Raw genomic sequence first — 22,045 nt, 5'->3', positions numbered from 1 at the left:
TAGTTTAGCAGGCGTATATTCCTGGACACCAGCTTTTTGGGGGAAGGGATATAGAAATAGTTTCTACTCTTCAGAAATCATTCCATATGTGTTTCTGTTAAAAAAAAAAAAAAGGAACAGATAATATAGACACTTTTATTACACACATTTTTCTGAAGGTCTAAAGTTTATTTTTTTTTCCTGTTCTACACTAGCCAATTGCGTCTCTGAATAATAGCGTTCACTGCCTTTTCTTGCAGCATTAGGCGGCTGTCTATTTGTGCTATATCTGTTCTTAACTGCATTCATGAAGAGTGTTGTGCATGTAAGTCTTCCTCACATTCTTCTCACTTCTTTTAAACGAATGCATGGAAGGAACCCTATGGCCTCTCTCCCCTCAGCCTGTCTTTTCCTCATAGTTTATTGACCCTCACTCACTCCATTGTTATTTAAAAATAGAAGTTGTCCCCAGCTCAGAGAGCTGCTTATCTATCTGGGAAATACTTAACATGTTCAGGGATGTACATAAACTGCTATTCCACAGCTTTTATCCACACATGTACATTTATGGTTAAAGGAACTGGTTATATCTGAGAGGATACTGTGAATGGAAGAGAGAATTAAGTACAACAGGCATCTTCTCCCAATATTCTCTCTCAGCCCCCACCTCAATGAAAAATTTTCAACATTATGTTGAAAATGATTTATGTCCCTATTATTAACAGGATAAGTCCTGCCAGAAATCAACTCGAAGCATGTAATTATGTGCAAAACTCACACCAATAGCTAGGTAAGAAAATTAAAGCAATTTTAGAAAATAACATATTTCTCAAAATATGTATTCATAAAAGACAGACATGCCACTACTAACAGCGTATTTGCTGCAAAACCTAAAAGCCAGCTTTAAATAGTTCTCAGAATAGCAGCAGAAGAGCGTCTTGCATGGACTGCTAGTGGTCAAATATAGATTGATGGGTTTTAACCCCTTGTCTTCGGTGAACTTCAGGGAAGGAAATATGACACAAAGCGCATTAACAATTCTTTCCCCGTTTCTGTCAACAAGCTAAACTGTGACTCAACGGTAGCCAGAAAAGTTCCGCAGCAATGCCCCAGTCTGCCTTCGCTTTTAATATAGCACCCTCTCCAGTGATGCATTTTGTTCTGAGCGGCACAGATGGCCCGCTGCTTTATGTGCCTCTGCAGGCCATCCTCCAATATTAAAGACGCTTAATCTGTAGTGGTTCTCGTGAGAATTAGGTATGCCTCTTGTTTTCTCCCAGATTACACATATGAACTTGACAAGTCTGGCCACCCCTGTTTTATATTTAGGCAAGTGCTATCAGAAATTCATGAAACATTCTTCAGCTGGGGCATCTAGCTGAACTTTATGAAGCCTATTAAACCTCCTAGCAGGCTGCTGTAGAGAAAGGCTGGTCCTCTTATTTTCTATGGTTTACAGTCGAGTTTAACAAGTCCTCGACTCCCTTCGTAGCCTGATTTAGATACAGCTGTGTCTTTTTGCTCTTAACTCCTGCCAGTATGGGGAATAAGAAGAGAGCCACACTTAGTCCTCCTGTGTAGCGACCCATAACATTGCACTAAGTCATATACATGTTCAAGAGAGAAAGCCAGATTTCGGCGCACTTAATCTATTTATAAAAGAATGGAGACAAGTTCTGTTCCCAAGTAGCATTTCCACCAAGGAAAGATGACTTCTTTTTAACACTGCCCTCACTAATTATCATCAGGTCCACTGCAGCACAGGCAGGATGCACAGGGATGACTTGTGTCACTTCTACCCCCAGATGGTCTTTTTTAATCATGCTATTGATTACTATTGCTTGGCAGAGATGTAGCACGCACTGTGTGTCAAACTCGTAACTGACTGTAGCCTGCACGCACTGGTGCTCCAAACCTTGCTAATGCTGGTCACCAGCACAACTGTCCCCTGCATAAAGCTAGCGTAACTTCACTGAAGTCAAATAATTAAGTTATGCCAGTACACTAAAGAGTAGTACCCGACTCTTGCTGTGACAGAAGTCCAAACATACCAAATTAATTCTTGTATCAAACATGCAAGTTAATCCTGCTGTGAGACTATTTCTGGAAAGCTGTTTTTAGTTATGTTTACATGAACTGTTTTTTTTTTTTTTAAATAAACATACTGCAAAGCACTAAATACAAAATTGGTATGGCAAATCCAACTTGTCCAGCAGCCACAACAGAATAGGGTAACAGCATGCAAGCCACAAAGTGGAACTGCACAGTAAGGGTAAACAGGTTAGCAAAAAGCAACGCACACCTGCTCTAAATACAGCTGGAGCCAATACCAGGTGTATTATTGAAGCAGACTTAGGTGTGCCATTTGTCCAGTGTTTAAAGCCATTGAAATACATGGTGGTGGATCCATTCCCTAGCAACCGACCCAATTAAAACCACTTTGCCAGTTAAATGGATTCAGCCCTGCTGCTGTTCTCTTAACTCTTGAGTTACTCCCATACATCCCGGGTTCAGTTGTAGCATTCCTTTTTCACTGAAGCTGTCAGCCATCATTTGAAACTATTAAATTTTGTTTGCAAGAGAATAAAACAATTTTATTCGTGGATTAGGAGAATTCTTGTTGGCAATCAAACAAAGCTCTCAGGGGAAAGCTGGAATCGTCATTTAACGCTGTAATCTAACATCATGCTGTGTTTCCTTGTAGTTTTATACTTCCCCATTTTTTTCCCAGAAAATCAAAAGTTTAAGAGAAAGTACATAATCAAATCCCCAATGCTAAATTTGGCTCTTGAAGCTTATGGTTGTGCTGGTTTACCTGCACAAACTAGGGCTAAAGTATTTTTATTTGCAGGTAACCAACTTTTCTGTTCCCAGACTTCTCAGTGCACTGAATTACCATTCAGATGGGTTCTCCCCTGTTGCTTTCCTTACGCTGGTGAACTCTGTGCCAAAACTAAATATTTATCAAAGGGAAGCTTATTTTCATAGGGGAATCTTTTCCCTATTATGTAACTTCCTTTTAAGTAAAACTGAATTATAATTCAGTTATAATTTTTCCTAGGAGGGAACTTTATTAAAAAAAAAAGTGTTCCAAATAGCACGATATACTCTCCATACATCCATACTATTTTTTCTATTCACTACTTGGCTGTTTCTACAGAAGGTCCCCAGTAATATGCACAGCATTAGCGTGTCTTCAGGTAGATTAAATTGTCACTTGGATCCCCCAAACCCACAGGAACACACATCCTCTTGTGCACTGTGAGCACTGTTAACCCAGTAACAACTTTTAGGAGATTAAGCATTACTTCCCTATCGTACTTATCATCTTCAGGTATTTATAAACTACAAAGACATGATGACTTTAAAGATAATTAAGCCATCTTGTACTGAGTATGGTAACGTTCACAGACTGACTTCTGACAACACCAGCAGGGAACAAATGCACGTGCTTTAAAATAGAAAAAGCAGGCAAGCACAGTTACCGTTACACAAACACGCTCTACCAAGCGAACAGATTTTTTTGTGGCTTCACACAGCCCAAACCTGTCCGTACCTCCACGAACAAACAGACACCCAGCCGCGCTTTACCCGGATGCACAGCCCACCGACGGAGCCGCGGAGCGCTGGAGCATCAGTTGGTTCGGGACCGCTTCTCCTCGCCCCTTAGGGAATGGGGGACACGGGCAGCGACAGCACGACACCCACCGGGGCCGGGCACCCGGGAAGCCGGGGCAGGAGCCGGGCAGCCGTGCTCAGCAGCCCCGGCAGGCACCAAGGCGCAGCGGGCGGGCTGCCCCGGGCCAGCAGGGCTGAGCTCTCAGACGGCGCTGCCGCCTCACACCGCCCCGAGCCCCACCTCTGCCCTCGGCCGTCACCCCCTCAGCCCCCTCCGGCTCCCGGCCGCCTGCCTCAGCCTCGGGGAGCCCCAGCAGCGGGGTGCCCCCGGCCCAGCCGCTGCTCGGCCCGGCGGGAGGCCTCCGGCCGCTCGCTCCCTCACTCACCCCCGAGCCCGGCCGCGCATCCGCCGCCCGCGGCCGACGGCTGGCTCCGAGAAAGAGGAGCTGGTGCGGGTGCTGCGCCTTTCCCCGCCGCCGCCCCGCGTCCTCCCCTCCTCTCCGTTCTCCGTTCAAAAGTTCCTGCACCTCACGGAGCCTCCTCCCCGCACTGACGCAAGGCCCCGGCGGCGCGCAGAGGGCAGGCGGGCGGCCAGCCCCCCCGGGGCGGCTCTGCCCCCGGGAGCACGAAGCCCTCAGAGCGGAAAGAAGGTGCCGTAGCTGGGAGTGTGTGAGTTTGAGTGACTGTGCGTGTGTGTGTGACTATGTGTATGAGTGCGTGTGAGGGTTAATTAATGGCCCCCCGTCCCCCCCTCCGGGGCCTGAGGAGGGCACGCAGGGGCTGGGCCACCTGAGGAGAGCCCCAGCCCTGGTGGGTGCTGAGGCACCATCGCCGTAGGGGGGGTGAAGTGAGGGACACCACAGTCGTTGGTAATTAAGACATGCTTAATCAAGCTCTTCAAGGTAGGGACTGTGTCTGCTGCAGGTACCCATGCACTACTTAGAATATACTACATTCTGTGCCTTATGCAGGTAGTATCTTTCTTTAAGAACCCCTGAACTTTCAAAGATACCGACACATTAAGATGTTAAAAAGCATAATATTTTCTTCAAGCATTCCCTCCATTGATAGTCACACACAGTAGTTTTCCTCTGACTGTACTGACACTTAGCACTACAGCTAGTACTGAGTTCCATGGAAGACACCCCACATCCCAAACCCCACTGTAGCTGTAGGTTCCTTGATTTTGGATTTGTATCTTTGAAAATATACATCTAAAAATAAAAGAGGATTTTACAGCACTGTTTTTATCATAAACCATTTTCACTGTAGTGTCAGGTGGTTCAAAACGGACAGTATACATGTTTTCTGTGCAGGACCAATAATCAGTGGAAGAAGAGTAACTGATAAAGAAAATAAAGAAGATTCTACCATTTCTCTACTGAAGGCAAAACCAGTGAGGAAATAAGACAGTTCCTGAAAACTCTTAAGGAAAAAGACTAGATGTAGTTTTAAAGAAAAATGCTAGCACAGAAGAGACTTGCAGAAAGAACTATAATCATGCTATAAGTGAATATTTTGAAAAGCAATGCAGAGAGGAAAAAAAATTGTTTCATCTATGATTTATTTGGATTTTTGCTTTAAAACAAACATTACTCCCAATGACCTAATTCTGACTTTGCTGGAGAAGGCTGATCATCCTGAACCTTTTTCATTCTTGGCTACACACAGATTTGATCCTAAATCAGCAAAACCCAAACAGCCCAATTCCCCCAATGCAGTTATATCACTACTAAGGTACCAATGTGCTCAGGAATAAACAATCCAAGTGAAGCACTATGTGTCAGTACAACTGCGTCCACACTAGGGGCTGCAACAGTATAACTGTACAAGTAACCACTCCGTAACAGTGAGTTACACTAATACAGAAGCTTTATGCAGAACAGGGACTATATATTGCTGAGATTTTGATAAAATTGTTCTATTGGTTTCTAAGATAACATTTGACCTTTTGGTAGTGACTTTGATCTTATGATAAAACAATTTACAGATAATTAAGTTTTACAACAGACCTGTGAGCTATGATTTTTCTGTTTCCACATATTTTAGACACGAATTAGTGTCAGATAAGGCAGATGAGTCACCCAGAGCCAAAAAGACTTTCAGCAGCTCGGCCAGGAACAGAAACCAGGAAACTCAGCATTTCTCAGTCCCCACCGCAGGCCAACGTTTGCCATCTGCAATACACACACCCTACAAACCATCTCTGAAAGGGCTGCAGACAGTAACTACCGACCCAAAAGGAAATACTAATTTTGCTGCACAATAGTCCATATATTACATTGGAGAAGAAAATGGACAAGCTCCCTTTTTAATGCATTTTTTCTAGAGCACTGTAAATGGGGTATTCCATTATAAGAAGCCCATGACCCAATAAAGTTACATTGTGAATTTTCATCCACAAGCTGTAATCAAAGATACTAAAACTAGTATTAGTGACAGTAGCGTAGCAATCTAAAGGTGATTTATCATTACTGGAAAATCTGTCGCAATAGATCGTTCCTTTCAACAAAAGGGTATATTCACCTCACAGCCAGTGCACGTAATTTCCATTAATGTTAATGGCAGTTATACAAGTGCATTAGGAGGATAATACGCCCCCCGGTTTGTGATAACCCTGCCAAGTGAAAGGGGCTTCCTCTCGAAGAGAATGGGGTCTCCAGCTCACGCATTTCAAAGTAACTTGTTCTGGCACTGTCCCAAAACAGGAGGGATAACAATTGTGTATACTTGGAGAGCAGTTTCCAAAGTAAAAGCAGTTCAGTGATTTTAGCTTGTTTTTGTAATGCCAAAAAATCAAAGGGTATAGAGGCATTTAAAATGCTGTGGTTTATTTGAAGCCTAGAGCAACAAAATCATCTGAAATTACTGGTAAAACAAGGAGGTTTGAAAGACTACGGGTGTAGAGGGGAAGGAACTATGCAGGTATAGACTTTAAAAGAAAAACAACTCTTCATTCACTAATTGTAAAAGGATTCCATTGGCATAGATAGACCATCACTAACAATCAGGAGTTTAAAGGATAAAATGAAGAAACAAGACCATTCCCTTTCATTCCCATACAATAGTTTTGTCACTGTGCATCACTAAATAAATTTCAGATCTCTCTCATAGCATGTCATTTAACAGCTCAGAATTATTTAACTGTACCTCCAAGTAACTAATATTGCTGATTAGCTAAAAAATTAGTCTGAAAAATCCCTACTGAAATTAGGAGAAAAGAGATATGCCAGCATTTCTTTAAACACCACCACACATCTGTCTGCATTGTTAGGCACTAATTGAAAAAATTGACACACTAGTGTCTCTGCACACCTTGTTTGGAAGGAGCGTGGCACAGAATAGATTGAACAATGCAGGTTGGAGTGCTTACTGAGCTATGGATTTGGGCATAAAGGGGAACCACTTGGATCCAGCTGGCAGAGTGGGGATCCCCACCACTCTCCTTCCATCAGTTTAGAGGCACCAACTGAAGCTCATGGGTGGAGAAAGCACCAGGAACAGTCGCCCCCCTAACAGAGCACAGTAGGAAGAGTGGCATGTCTGTGGTACAGAAAAGCAACTTCTGGGAAATGGCAAGGCAATCAGAGAGAGTCCAAAGTCATTTAAAAAAAAAAAAAAAAGGAACTTGCTGCGTGAGACATGCTTTCTTCCACTCTTGCCAAATATATTGTGTTTCAGAGCTCAAATATTGTTCTCTTCACACATAGATAAGACGGGCTGGCTTTCACACTTTAATACTTCAGTCAAAGCCTTCCAACTCTTCTTCAGACTTACTAGCCTCTATCTTTGTAGTTACTTACCATATGTAAACCTCTCAAATCATTAGTCATTTTGATCTCTCCTTTGCTTTCATATTTTGAAATGTATATGCATATGCTCTGAGCCCTCTTTAAAGACCTCGAGAAAAAAAAAAAAAGCCAGCAACAGAACATGAGCTGATCTCGCTTGCATTTTCTCAGGGTAACTTACTTGACCATAGTCACTTGAGTTGTACTATCTGCTCAGACCTTTTCCAAATACAGGTATGATTTTTTTAAAAAAAATATTCGTAAACAAATGCATTTCAGTTGCATAAAATGTGCAAGTGTTGCTTCAACAATTGGGAGTCCTATTAAGAAGGACTAAGCAGCACAGTATGAGATCCAATGCTCAGTGCCCTGATCCCACACATTGTAATGTTTTTTACTGCAGATCCAGCTCAAAATAACTTTGTGGGCAATAGCTGCACTTCTAACTTTTAAAGTCAAGTTGCACTTTCTATAAATATGCATGCACATTATGGAGGAAAATGGTTTATATGTTTTGAGGTACTACGGAAATGGAAAGGAACACAGCCAACAAAAGCAAAGGAGGAGGAAAAAATTCACCTTGCTAAGCAATGGATCTGCTCTCCTGCTTACTCTTCAGCATGAAAATAAAGATTTAGTACACTGTACAAATTTAGTTACAATGCATCAAGACAATTTCTAGTCTAAGATTAATCACAAATTTTAATCATAATTCACAACAGTGGATTAAGTAATTCAGCAAAATATTGAAGCAACAAAGGTGACTGGTAAGTTGTAAGAATAACTAAAGTAACACACCAGTGCACTGATAAAAAGTGATAGGTTATCTAGATGGATAACACACTCAAAACAAATCTTTCCTGGAAAGCCAAACAGAAATCCAGAGCAAACACTATTTATCTGAATGACTCTGAAGCGCGCATACAAAATTAATACGGTTGCTAAGCATTAATATTGTTAATAAGGCTCAAAGACGCATCTCAAGCTCTATACAGAGGATGAAGTGTCATTGGTCACACAGCCCATATAATGAAGAAATAGAGAAAAACAGCCCTCTTTTTCTCTATTAGAGAATTACTCTTAGAAGAGTTGCTTGTAAGCAACCAATGATTTAATATTTTTTTAATAAAGAATTTTTCATTTCATAAAGAATTCAGGTGTGTTTTGCTTGTTTGTTTTGAACATCTTCATCTGATTTTCCCTAGTAGGCTTTCAACCCCTTTTTAGTGTAGCGTGCACACTGCCTCTTATTCTGATACCCAGATAAGGCAGTATGTAATACAAGATGTGTAAGATTAAGAGAAACTTTAGTAAAAGTGAATATAATAAAGTCAATAGCCATTGCCCTAATAAAATTTTGTGAGAAGATGTTAAAATATGAAAATAATCTGTGCCTACCTAATAACAACTACTCTATGATCTGAAAGTGCTAGAATAGAGAAATGCATAATCAGCTGAAATGGGCCTTAACTCAACCTAAGCACAGTGTTCGTTCTTCTCTGTACATTTAATGTTAGTCCAGGACCTATGAGGTGACCATGCTCTCTGCACCCTACAGACACCCTGGAGCAGCCATCTACATTTTCTGCCCCCCAACAGCTCCCAGCTGGGAGCAGGAATCCAGTGCCTGTGTTCTAGCTCTTTGCGAAAGGCAGGGTTGGTTTGCAGCTTTTACGTTCAGCTGTATTTGCTGCACCTACAGTAGGGAGTACCTTCAGTTATGAAGACCTATTCCATAGGCACAAAACCCACACACAAAAAATGGATACGACTGGGCTTCACTTCCATTAGGAAGGCTACATCTTCTACATCTTACTGTTTACTTACTCTGCTTATCATTATGACTTAATTATTACTGTAAAGTAGTCCTCCATCCCTACCTCAAATACTTTCCATAATAATAGAGACATCTCAAACTGACTGGATATTTACATGCTTTAAGTGGGACTTCAAATGCACAACTTCAAGAGACATTCAGAGAGCACAATATACACAACTCCCAGCACTCTACACACACAGAGAAGGCTGTTTCCTTCATTTTCTTCAGTTGCCTCAGTAGCAGAGGTGAGGCTAACTTTCTGGTGGGGAGGAGGAGGCATGATACCTGTTATGAGATCAGCTGTTACACATAGGAAGGAACAGACATGCCCTAGAGCATACAAAGCACTCCTTCGAGACTGAAATAGAAGGAGCAATCTTCAAAGCTAAATTTCTTTGAGTTTAACTAATAGTTAATCAATCCATCAGAAGGGAAAGTAAGTTGCATCTCTGGCATAGCAAGGCATGCTAGCAAAGCAAGAGGAGAGAGCTCGATCTGTTAAAACAAAGAAGAAACTCACCATCTGACAAACCTGGAGGTAGTAGTGAGGAGGAGATACAGGAGAAATTGCAAGAGAGGTTTAAAAAATTATAATATGCCTAAGACCAGCATCTCTGAAAATTGTCATTTTTCTTTTTTAATTGTCATGAACTTTAATATTGAGGTTTATCTTTTGAAGGTGTTTTGTAGATATCCCTTGAAGGTCAGAACTGACCCATCAGAAATAGAGGGGTTACTTCATAAGAAATAAGAAATATTTACCTAGGAGCCACTGGCATGACTCTCCTTTATTGATCATCTGCAAGGCCCCCGAGGGTTTCCTGACTCGCTTTCTGCGAGGCCAAGTGGTTACACAGGTTACTTGCTTTGGGGACTGTGAAGATACACCAGCAAGAAGACACGCAGTTTTGATGTTACGGTAGCTTCAGGACTCTTAGTATAGGTGATGTGCAGCCATTTGAAAGATTTAACGCATACATTTGAGGCATTCTCAAAACATTAATTATTATATTTTGAAAAGGTGGCTTTTTAATCACAAATCAACTATTTATTTCTTTTTGCCTAGGTGCCGAGGGCAGAGATTACCTACAAAATGTCTAAAGGACTTTAAAGTCAACCAAATGCTTTCTACTTCATCCAAGACAACAAGGAAAATACTGAAGCAGAAACACGTCCCATCACTGCTGGAGAATGCTCTACTTCCATTTCTAGAAAGTTAAAAATAGAGCTGAATCCACACATGAGCTTTAGCATCACTCCCCTACAATCCCCTTTCAGCAAGCAATTATTAAGATTTTGCGTGCAACACAGATCTGACAATACTGTTAACAGCCACTGACTCAGTAATGTCCAAAACACACGTTGCAAACCTGTTTCCTCCTCTTCCCATCTTTTGTGTTTAGAAATGTTAATACATTCATATTAAAAGATCTGATTCTTGTTCATCTTTCAAAAATTTCAGGCTGATTATAGGAGTTGTCTTAAGTACTAAAAATAAGTCTTCTCTCTATGTTCAGAATCTAAGCAATTACATTTATTTTTTCTTACCTTCTTATATAAGTAGAAAAAAGATTCCAGTTCTGTAACTTGACTAGCATCCTGGTCTTCTACTTAATTATCTTAGCTTAAACCTTTTATTTTCTTTCTATCACATAAGTACCCATCTCAGGTGATTTATATCTATGTTTTCTTCATGTGTAGAGCATATTTGAATTATTATTTGTGACCACAATTTCTCCTTTCAATTAAGAAAAATAACTTATGCCATTTTCTCTAGACTCACAAGCTGCATCCTATTTGCCATTAAAAAAATGTAACGGTCACTGTAGGAGCATTGCTGCCTACAATTGTATCTGGCAAAGAAAAAATTAAGCCTGATTAGTCTCTTTAAACATTTTTCTTTTTTCATTAAACAGATCTGCCCTGTGATGTCTGATCCTGTATTCCTGAATTCAGAGATAGTTTTATCACTCACTTTAGTAGAAGTCTGTATGTTTATCACTAAAAAGTCCCTGGATTACCAGTGAACAACAAATTAAAGTTCAGAATTCTTATGTCATTTACACACCTAAAATGGAGTGAATTGATTTTTCAAAAGTGCTTAGCACCCACAAGAAACAGTTCTGAACGTTTATCTGGCTTTCCTTAGGTCCTGAAATTCCACTTGAACTCTTTTGGTGTTTGGCAATGCAATCTTCTTATTTACAGTTTAGTTAGCTTTACATTTTTCCTATACCTCATTACTCTCATGCTTCATCACAGTAATAATTCCTGAGAATCTTGTTCATCCCAAAGTATAAGAGAAACCTTAGCTACCTTACCTACGAACGGTAGCATCTGGCATGAGAATATCTAAATGCATTTCTTCAGGAACTAAGACTACTTCTCCCCCTCTACCCCAAAGAGAAGACTGGATGCTGTTAGTTGGAAAAAGTTGTTACCACCATACACTGAACATCTGGTATGTGTATTGCACATAAAAAACCAATTTGTTAAAATGAGATTTTAAACTCAAAATCTATTTTTGAAGATTTGATGCTTAAGGTTTTCTGAAAAGCCCTGTAGTACCAGCAAAAAAAGCTGCTGGAGGTACCTGTTGAATCATCACACAGATTTTTAGTGATAACAGTAGTAAAACCAAAAACTTAACTGCTATCTAACTGCAATCTGCTAAATGAATGACAGTGAAGTGCCAATCAATACTTATTGCTCAGTATTAAAATGTTTTTGACTCTTGTTTACTGGCAAAGGTCAAGACAAACTTCAGGCTTAAAAATTTCCAGCTGAATAGATTTTAAGACCAAACTCTTACATGAAGTAAAGTAGAACGTTTTATCCAAAGGGCTGTGCCTGCAGTATTACATAACCCAAAGGTAGACTTCGCACTCTCCAGCAGACTTTTGGCTTGCATATTCCTAAACACACACAAGATTGCAGACCAAATTTTTTCTGACCTCATCAGTTTAATACTAAGTAAATAAAATAGTCTGGTTCTTTTACTAAGAAGAAAGCATTTTCAAGTGAACAGAAAAGTATTTCACCAAAAGCACTGTGACACGCTTGCTAAATCAGAATCTATTCAAGCCTCCCAGTTTATGATTAAAAACCTCTAAAATGCCTAGAGCAATTTTTTTTTTTTTTTAAAGAAACTATCTTGTGCATAAAACTCTTGCAAAACATGATGGTTCCAATATCCAAGACAGGAAAAAGGAGAAATATATGCAAATAATGCCCCAGTCTCAGGCTCATCAAGTCAAAAGCAAAATGAGTTGTATCAGGTAGCACCTGTTCAGAATATTTGTTTTTAAATGTTGCATGAATTAGTAGAGGTTTAATTTAAACTAGTGTGTCATCTGCCAGAAGGAAGCTGATAAAACTTCAAATGCTAACAGTGGAAAACATGTAAATTTTTTTTTTATGGATGGCAATTTTTTTTATAGCAAAGTTAAATATCTCTTAATGACAAATGAAACGATAAGAAGTTAGGAGTAATATTTCATCTTCTTGTCCAGTTGGTGTAGGCATCTTTCAACATGTTTGCGTTTTACAAAGATTGTAAAAGGCACTGACAATTGTGATAAAGTTTTTTTCTGGAAAAAAAAATAACACCTTTAATTTTACTTGAAGTATTTTTTTAATATAGACATCTAATCTATTAAAATTCAAAACAATCAAAACCAGAAGTGCATCAATCATCTCTCAAAATACCGAAATATTTTTATTTAAGATTAATATTCATGAAGGACAAAGTAGCATTTTGAAAGTGTTCCTAGGCTTCGGTTGGTGATTTGTCAAAAACAGGCTGAAAAGCATGGAGATGAATGATAATGCGTTCATTTCACATATTCAGCTGTGATTTTTAAGGACAAAAATATTAATGTTGGAACCACCTCTGCTTAATTAACTCCTCCTTCTGCTGCTCCCCCACCTGATAATTCCCTTTTCTTATCCCACTGCTATGTGCAATACATATGCCTAAAATAAACCCTTGGATCTGAACTCCAGACAGACAAGGGCCAGAATGTGCAGCTTGCAACTTTTCCTAAAGATCAGCCAATTCCATACACCTCAAAAGTTCCCATTTGGGATTCGAACTGCTAATGTTGTTTTAGAGCAGGTTTCCCCCTCCCCTCACTACGAGGGGCAAGTTTTTGATCAAAAATTTTAGCTTGGAATCAGATTTTTGGGACGAACCTCATCCTTTGCAGCTTAGTGTAAATTCAGCATGTTTCCATACATATACTGTGCATATGGATTGTTTGGATCAAGTCCATGCAGAATGGCCTGGATGAATCCAGACACTTCCAACTGAACTTCTGCAGACAGAAACAACAGGAAAGCTATTCCAGAGTTACTGTTGCAGCCTGTCAGATTTGAGCAGAAGGTGCTCAAATAATGCATAATGACCAGCCATTTCCCACTGTGTCTGATCTTTTGCAATCCAAATCCAGCCTCCTGTTTGGCTGACACTGTACAACAGGAAGATGACGTCTGCATCAGAACACTACATTATCATACGGCAGCACAGTTCACATCTGAGGTCACTGCATTTAACTGAACTTGACAAGATTTGGCTGTTTATATATGAAAATATTGAAGTGATAATTCTGTTAGATTTTTAGTTTAACTGGTCTAGCATATCTTATATTTTCTAGTACATTTTTTCCTTTTACCTATTGGCATTCATAAATAAATCTCAAATGGATTTACAAATTAAGTAGGTAATATTAAATTGACTGAGAAATTGAGCCATAGAAAGATAAAATGACTTACTCATGGTCAACTCAAGAGGCCAGTGATCCACCCTCAAGAGGTCAGTGATCCACCTAAGTGTAGATATCCTGGGCTGCAAACCACTGTTCTGTTTGCTAGGCTACAAGTTTCCAACTTGAAGCCCATGGACCTCTGGGCCTCCACAAACAAGAGCCAACCTATTGTCAGTAGACAAATTCACTATACAACACCCACACCTGCAAAGTGCTAATAGATCTTCAAGTAGAAAAAAGATTTAATCTCCCCTCTACTAAGATTAAATCTCTAAGCTACACAATATATAATGACCTGCTTTGCTTACGATAGCTTCTATACATGCATCACAAGCTATCAGCCCACCCTGTGTTAACCGCTCCCCTTGATACTCCCACACACGGCAGAACTTCCCCACTAGTGTTGCCAGCCGAGGTCCCAACTGTGCTGTGCGAATTATTACCCGTTTAGATTACCAGAGCAGTAACACAGGGCCATAGGCAATGCACACTCAAATAAGGTTACTGAGGAACAGCATATGAGAAATGCCCTATGTTCTAGAGAAGCTTGTGGGGCAAACCAGGTGTATATGCACGTGTGTGCACATGCACCCAAGTGGGACCAGAGGAACGCTCCAGCACTCCCTGCAGTAGGCACAAGGCATGTGTGTTTCCAGGGGGCTGGGAAGAGGTGGAGGGAGAGGGAGTGACGGGGGAAATGGTGGGGTCCAGGGTTGAAGGCAATAATAAACTTCCCTTGCAACATATGGACTCACATACCAACTGATATTAAAATGAAAATGGCAAATTTTCTTAACACAGCCTTAGTGAGGCAGTTTATGTTTTCCCGATCTGGCATTTTGGGTTCTCTCAAGACTCAGGCGGATCCATTTACATTGATGACAAGCGCTCAGTTCCTCAAAAAAACAAAGTAAATCATTAGAATAAGAAGTTTAAAAGAAATAAGCAAATAACTGGTATCTGATACAATCATGTAACTTCAGGTTGTTAGAATTTATTCAAGCCCTGTCCAGTTTGTGAGGAAAAGAAAAAAGTCAAGTAGGAAAATACCGATGTATTTATGATGGGAAGTCATGATTGAGGACCTTACTACAACAATCAATAGGCAGTCTGTTTACTTTGATCCCCCTCTGATCAGAAGCACCAAGCCCAAGAACAAAAAGATGAAAAAAACTTGCAGTTGAGTGTTCAATATCCAGAAGAAAATATCATGTTCCAACCGAGTCCCTTTCGGCAGTCCTTAATTGACGTCTCTACTCAAAGAGATCTTGAGACTAAAATGTTTATTAAAACAAAAATAATGCAGATTTGTCTGTTGCAGAGTTGATAACATGCAATGGTGATAACTCACAAAATTTGCATAGCTATATCAAGTTTGCACCTACCAACAAACTGCCTCGAGGATGTTCTGACACTAATGTGTCGTATGCACGCTCCTCACATCCTTGAGAAGCTCCACTGCTAACAGGAGCTGAAGTTAGAAATCACTGCTCATCAGTTTTTGCCTTGTGATCAAATTTGAATATCAGAGAAACCTCAAGGGCTTGTTTTGACTTTTGAAAACACTTCTCCCTCAGAATAGAACCTTTTTCTTCAAGCAGTGCTTTTTTTTGCCCTTTTCCTCCTTAAAAGTGTCTGCGAATTCTGATTTTCCACATATACTTCCAGTTGTGAGCATGTGCCTGGCAAGTCAGGAAGTACAACTCTCAAGCTGAGTGATAGGAAACTCTTTGCTGCTGGCAGCATTATCACTAAATACATGCATATACATACATACATACATATATATATTCTATTTTAGGATAGCCTGAGTGGATCAAACACACACACACACACACACAATAAAAAAAGGGCTGACTTTAAGCCATTCTGCCAGTTCAGACATGTTCAAAAATGTTGTAGAGGTAATTTTATCCACAGAGACTTTGTGCCAGATCAGGTATCACTTCTCCTCCCATAGTTTAACAAAATAAATCACATGGTTGGCTCAATTTGGCAAAAAACAAAAACACCCACAACCAAATAAACTAAAAAAATAAATCTAGTTTTTACTTCCAGATGATCCGGTACTGCACAGGTCTAATCTTAATGATCGCAAATGCAATCTTATGCATGAAAATGTTATTCTCCTTGCTTTAATACAGTTAGAGTGGGAGTGTTAGCATTTGCCTATCAGACCCAAGCGCATGGCAGAAGATGAGACTGAAACACACTTGATTTAGCAGGCTGTGTTACAAAGCGTGGGCTCCCCACATCTTTTCACAACGGCAATCCCACAGCAAGCCTTCTCAAGGCTATGGCAGATACTTCTCTTCCTTCAGTTTGCCACGTGCTGACTTCCTTAGCCTCTCACCGCTAAATCTAAAAAAATGAATTCAGGGAAAAAGAGCATTACGCTTGCCCCAGTGGCTACAGAGATGAACCCAGGTAAGTTAGAAGCCTGAATTCCTCAGCAGCTTGACCAGTTTAATGAAAAGAAACAATTAAATACTGTGGCAAACAGTATAGCACGGATATGGATACTGTTAACTGTATTTGCATCTGTAAATCTTATAATATCCAGCTGCTTTTGATTTTACTTGATACACATCAATCCCTGATTATCCCCTTTCCACACCAGCTCAGTGAGCATAAATGATCTGTTTATCTGATCCACACACCACTTCTACTGAAATAGACTATATCAAATAAACTGTCCAACTACAGTGGTCTGAGGCAGTGTACGTGAAATTGCAGTTTATGTTTAGCAGCACTATTACACCAGATTAGAATAACCAGCCTCCAGAATTTTTACAACTCAGTGTATTGCATTTAAAAGTGGTCCTATAGTTTGTTACACGTAAGTGTTTATATGATGATGAATCCTTCTGGACTTTAAGCATTGAAATACTTTGTCCCCATCCTAACACATTAGCATAAAGGTTAAGTATTACGCTAATAATGGCTACTTCTAGGGGCATACCAGCTACACGAGATTGATGTTGGTAGCTACAATGAAGCTATAGCACACTCTTTGCTATAACAGAGCACTACAAGTTCTCTTGCTGACCTACAGCTACAAAAACAAATACTGACTTGAATAGCTTTGCAGCAGCTACTAGTAAGTTAAAAAGACTGAACTATAATGAGCTACAAATGAACTACAAATTAACTACAGCACTGTAAACAAGTACAATTAAAATGTGTGTAGTTTGAAGTTTTCACATACTTTTACACATACTATTACTCAGACAACACTGCGATTTAACATTAAAAGTGCATCAGAAGCTACCTGACAGGCAGCAGTCAGCCTCCTGCCATCTTGATCTCAACAACTGAATGTTTTTCTAAAGTTTGGGCAACACTCCCATGCATTTAGCAGCTATTAAATTTTAATAACTCTGTAAATCAACAGTGATGCATCCTCAAAAGCTTGTAAGCACTCTGCAGCATCTTTCATATCTACAGCTTTATTAATGCTTTTTTTTACCTCTTGTGACTTAGTAATGCACGTGGGAACAGCCTTAACATGACTAATAACAAAGGTCAAGTAGATTATTAAGTAACTAATTCCAGGGAACTGATGAAGTTACAGTGGGTGCCTTTGTGAGCATCTTCAAGCAGGAAGTACTTATTCACTATCATTTTAAATTATTGTATATGCATATGACCACAAAAGGCACCTGGTTCTCCCAGTATCCCTTGAATTAATTTAGACTATGGTCAAAAGAAACAGAAAGCAAGCAGCAAATCTGCAAAACATAACAATAACTGAGTCACTTTCAGGGTTGATAGCCACACTTCCTCCGCGGCACACCTACTTTCCCCGTAATTCGGGAACTCTTTGGGATGCAATCTGACTATCTGGCACTGGAGCCATTCCTTCATTTGGTCTACAAGCAGTGGGAAAACAGCAAGTTCCGACACTGAAGGCAGGCAACTGCAACACAAAAAACAGAGCCAAAAAAAAAAAAAGAAATATTCCTCAAAAGAGGAGTTAACTACACCTAGGTAAGTGAATATTCCTAGAAAGAAGAGATAACTAACTCCAGGTAAGTAGGCAGAGGAAATGGTATCCTGAGTTTCCTCTTTACAGTTAGCCATCTTCCTGAATTTAGTTAACTGAAGGAAAAATCATTATGTACGACTAAAAGTTTTCTGTGAAAGGTTGGCAGAACAGACAAAATACACTCGATATCTTTAGGCTGCATAAAATGCATGTAAGAGAAAATGAATGGAATACTAAATATCATCTTGGTTTACATCTCCCTGTGTTTCTGCCAGTATTTCTTCAGGCAATTCATACATGACAGAAAACAAAATCTTCTCCGCCTACCTAACATGATGCTGCTGATGTAACAGTATTACATACCAACATCTAAGGAAAGACTTACCAAGCTCTTCTGTCTACAAAGTTTTTAAAGAAGCACTGTTTATAATCTAGAAGTTCATAAATAAGAATCAGTGTCTTTATCAACAGCCTCAGTGGCAAGCAGGAAAAAATAGTAAGGCAAAACTTTCGAGTCTCAAAGTTCAAAAGCTCTGGTCCCCAACAAAGCAGTTTAAATATATAAGCTGACATGCAGCAGAGGCTAACCTGAGGCTTTCAAGTTTGACAACTTCAAACTCGTTCTCAGAAATTACAGAGTTCTGTCCATTTGCTAGTTAGCTAGGTCAACTACTTATCAACCCTGGTGTTCTTGTGACTGAGCACTCTTACTCTTTTTGTCAGTGCAAATCAGTGTAAAAAGGTTCAAAATCAGAGCCTGACTCGTGAGAAGGCGGCAGTACTAGACAGCTACTTTGAGTAGTTAAGTACTCAACAGGGTACAAAACATCACATGTAATGCATATTCTCATTCCACACCCGTAGCAATATAACTGATCACACACATGCACAGCACCAGAGAATAAGGTTCAAGAATTCCTGACTCCTTTTGCTTTTCTACAGAGCTCACATTGTGTAATCACATTCTTCCAGTCAGACCCTAATTCAAGTTGCAGTAATCTAGGAAATGTTAGCTTAGTTTCTCAGTAGTTTGTCTTTTATCATCTAATGTGAAAAATTTGATGCCATCCCAAGTACCTTTACCCTCAACAGAAGTAACTTTCTTTACAATTGTGCATGAATATAACCCATTTTTAAAATCACCTAATTCCTAGAATACAAGATTTCCTCCTTATTTGCATAATACTTAAAAACTAAACAAATTTCAAGCCTTTAATACTGACTGCACTATGGCTTGAAAAAAAAAAAAAAGCCCAACCACTTAATTTCCAAACACCAAGGACTACTAGTAGAAAGCAGTATATTTTTAATATACAATATATTTCAAGCAGTAAGGCAATAATTACCATTTTCATTTGAGCTCTGCAGAGTTTAGCACACTAAGTTTGATTGCAGACAGGAATCTGCTTGCCTAAACGTCTGTCAGCTGTAAAAAAGAAAGCCACCCTAACATTCAGGGCAGTAGCATATGTGCATCATTCTCCTTAGCATGACTTTAGAAAGACCAAGCACTGGTTACTGACATTTTTAACAATGACAACTTTGAAGCTCTCTATCTGTTTATGCATTTCCCATTTCTGCACTTACTGCAGCAAGGTTTAGCCATGCAAACCCCTAACTGAAGAGTGTGACCAACCAGACACGATTGCACTATTATTTTAAATGGTAGGAAAAGCAGCCAGGTTAGATTTGGTAAGCAGTGTGCTGCTGCATCCCTTCATTGATTATTCTCATCCGGGTGAGACACCATGCATACCAAGCTTGCTGCAGTAACACTAGGAAGCATATTTGCTATAGATCTGAAGTAGTTTTCCCTGCTTTAGCTATTACTGCTGTTTGTTTAGATCACAACATAAAACATCGGATTTTTGGATCCCAAGGTTGTTTCCTTAGGTAGGCGGGAGCTAACATACCTGCAGGTTGCAAACACAGTCTACTTCAGAAGCAGCTTAATGCAAGTATGTATGAGTGCATGCATCCAAACTGATGCAAAAACAGGCCATTAAAAATCCTCTTGCAAAAAAATAAAAATAAAAAAGTGAATCATAGCTTGTCCCATGAACCTTTCCAGGAAGCAATGTCATCCCACGTTGCAATGTCAGAGGGAAAAATACAGCATCTGCAAGACTGTTTTGAGCTTTCAAAGGAAAATATGCCCTGGCAAGCTCAATAAACGAGCCAAAGTTTATATGCAAGATATTCTGTAGAACTTGTGTGGAAAGTTCCAGCACTGTCAAAATGGACCCTTTAGCAAAATTATTCATTTATAAAACAAAAAAAGAACAAGGGGGACAAATCACAAAACAACCAGGCTTATGCACTTAAGAAACAGGTATTGAAAAAATTACACGGTCTCATTTTCTTAAGCAGTTTATAAAGGCAAGATTTTTATTTCACAGAAGCTCAGAGTAAGTGCCAATGTTTCTTTAAAGAAATAAGCCTGATATTGCATATTTATCAGGCACTCGGGGGATCTGTATGGTAAAGCATACCAGTTATTTTACAGAGAATATACTAATTTGTTTATACTCCTATAAACCATCTTACTGTGAGCAGGTATAACACAGTATATATACCGGCCTTATGAGGCAACTACGAAGCCCTGCGTGATAGACTGCTCTGACTTACAGAGCAAATTCACTTTATACATTGTCTGCATCTGCTTATTTTCTCAGTACAACTGTAATAAGGAGACTTGTTATCTTAAAAGAAAGAAAAAAATATCAGAAGCCTTGTTAGGGGGCTTTTTTTATGTAGAAAGCCGCATAGACAGCACATAATTCAACCTATATTGTTTGTCCTCCAGCCTCACATTTATTGTTTATTATCAAATGAAATGAGAGCACATCCTGCAATTTTTTCCCCCTGCATTTCTGTGGTACTTGGCATTTTGAAGCTTTGATTAAAACATATCCTCTTTTGGCTATTCAGATGCATAAATTCACCATCTAGAAAATAAAAACTACTACAAAAATTCTAACAGCTGTAAGGTGCAATTCACCTGCAAACCAAGAAACCCATTTCAAATGCCCTTTGAAATTAATTTGTTAGAGTGGAGTCTCTGATATGCCAGGCTTGCATTTTTGCACATACCTGTCACATCCAACACCATTCGCTGCTGCTGCCCAAACTGAATCCACTCCTTCTTTCCTCCCTCATCAACGCACATTTTTGTCTGTGAAGCATCAGACTGTTTTCATGATTTATTTATTTCAAGTCATTTGGTAGGAGCTGGAAAGTCAATAGGTGCATGTTAAAATGATTTTTCTTAATTATTTAAAGCCTCAAAAGATTAAAAACTCTTAATGTGAATTGAGTATTCACTAAATAATGCTCAAAGAATAAGAACCCCTATAGCCTTTTAAAAAATGAATAAAGGACTTGACAAGCTAACTTCAAGAATAACCATCAGAATAACTAACACTCCTATGAACACGCTGCCCCTCCTGATACAGGTTCCTATGGTTGCATATCGAGTAAAATCCATTGATAGTGGTGAACTGACATTGACAGATAAGCACCAATGAAGATGTATAGTGACTATCTTTTAGCCTTTGGTGTTGAAATAACGTCCAGCGTGTGATTAATGGATGCTGCATTTGTGAAAAGGTGCTGTCATCATTAAGGATTTCTGAAGCAACGTCTGTTCCAACATGTTAACACAGCTGAGGTCAGCACAGAAAGATGTCAACTAAACACTAGAAACTCCTGAAACAACTTGTGCTAGAGAAAACTGGTGAAGATGCACTTGACATTCAATAGCAAAAGGCAGCTAGCTTGGATCTAGAACTTTTCTCTTGGTTTTGATGGTGTGCACAGATCAGTAAAAAATAAAATCAACTGAAATGAAGCTGACTTGTGAGGAATACACATAGAAACTCTTCTGGTAAAATGAAACTATCGTTAAATACATTACCTTTTAGGAGACCAGAACAGCGCAAATTGATCAAATGCTCATTCTGCTCTACAAAGAAATACATTAATATGTATTAGCTTCCTTCATCAATCAGAAGTTACAGAAGTTGTATTCCACTTGTGCAGATCAACAATGTTCTCTCTGCTAGCAGCCTTTCATGTGTATATC

The 22,045-nt window shown here is 39.5% G+C and overlaps 1 protein-coding gene across 14 annotated transcripts in view; it reads right to left on the bottom strand.

Annotated features, from left to right (window-relative positions):
* SULF2 (sulfatase 2) overlaps nt 1-22,045 on the bottom strand; it is a 160,063-nt gene that overhangs the window by 65,899 nt on the left and 72,119 nt on the right. For 3 of the 14 annotated variants that reach the window (XM_080558317.1, XM_080558309.1, XM_080558307.1), the window contains 2 exons: nt 21,878-21,925; nt 21,055-21,192 (listed from right to left, as the gene is read on the bottom strand). The exons of 8 other annotated variants lie outside the window; for them this stretch is intronic. The gene's annotated coding sequence lies outside the window, so the exon portion shown is untranslated. Of the gene's footprint in view, nt 1-3,535; nt 3,560-3,983; nt 4,312-21,054; nt 21,193-21,877; nt 21,926-22,045 lie in introns of those variants that run through there. 3 more of the 14 variants (XM_080558310.1, XM_080558316.1, XM_080558314.1) reach the window with 3 other exon arrangements.

Source organism: Anser brachyrhynchus (assembly GCF_964034855.1).
Source record: "Anser brachyrhynchus genome assembly, chromosome: 16".
Classification (NCBI taxonomy): domain Eukaryota; kingdom Metazoa; phylum Chordata; class Aves; order Anseriformes; family Anatidae; genus Anser; species Anser brachyrhynchus.
Note: the sequence above shows the minus strand (reverse complement) of the source record. Positions and strands in the feature narration are given on the sequence as shown.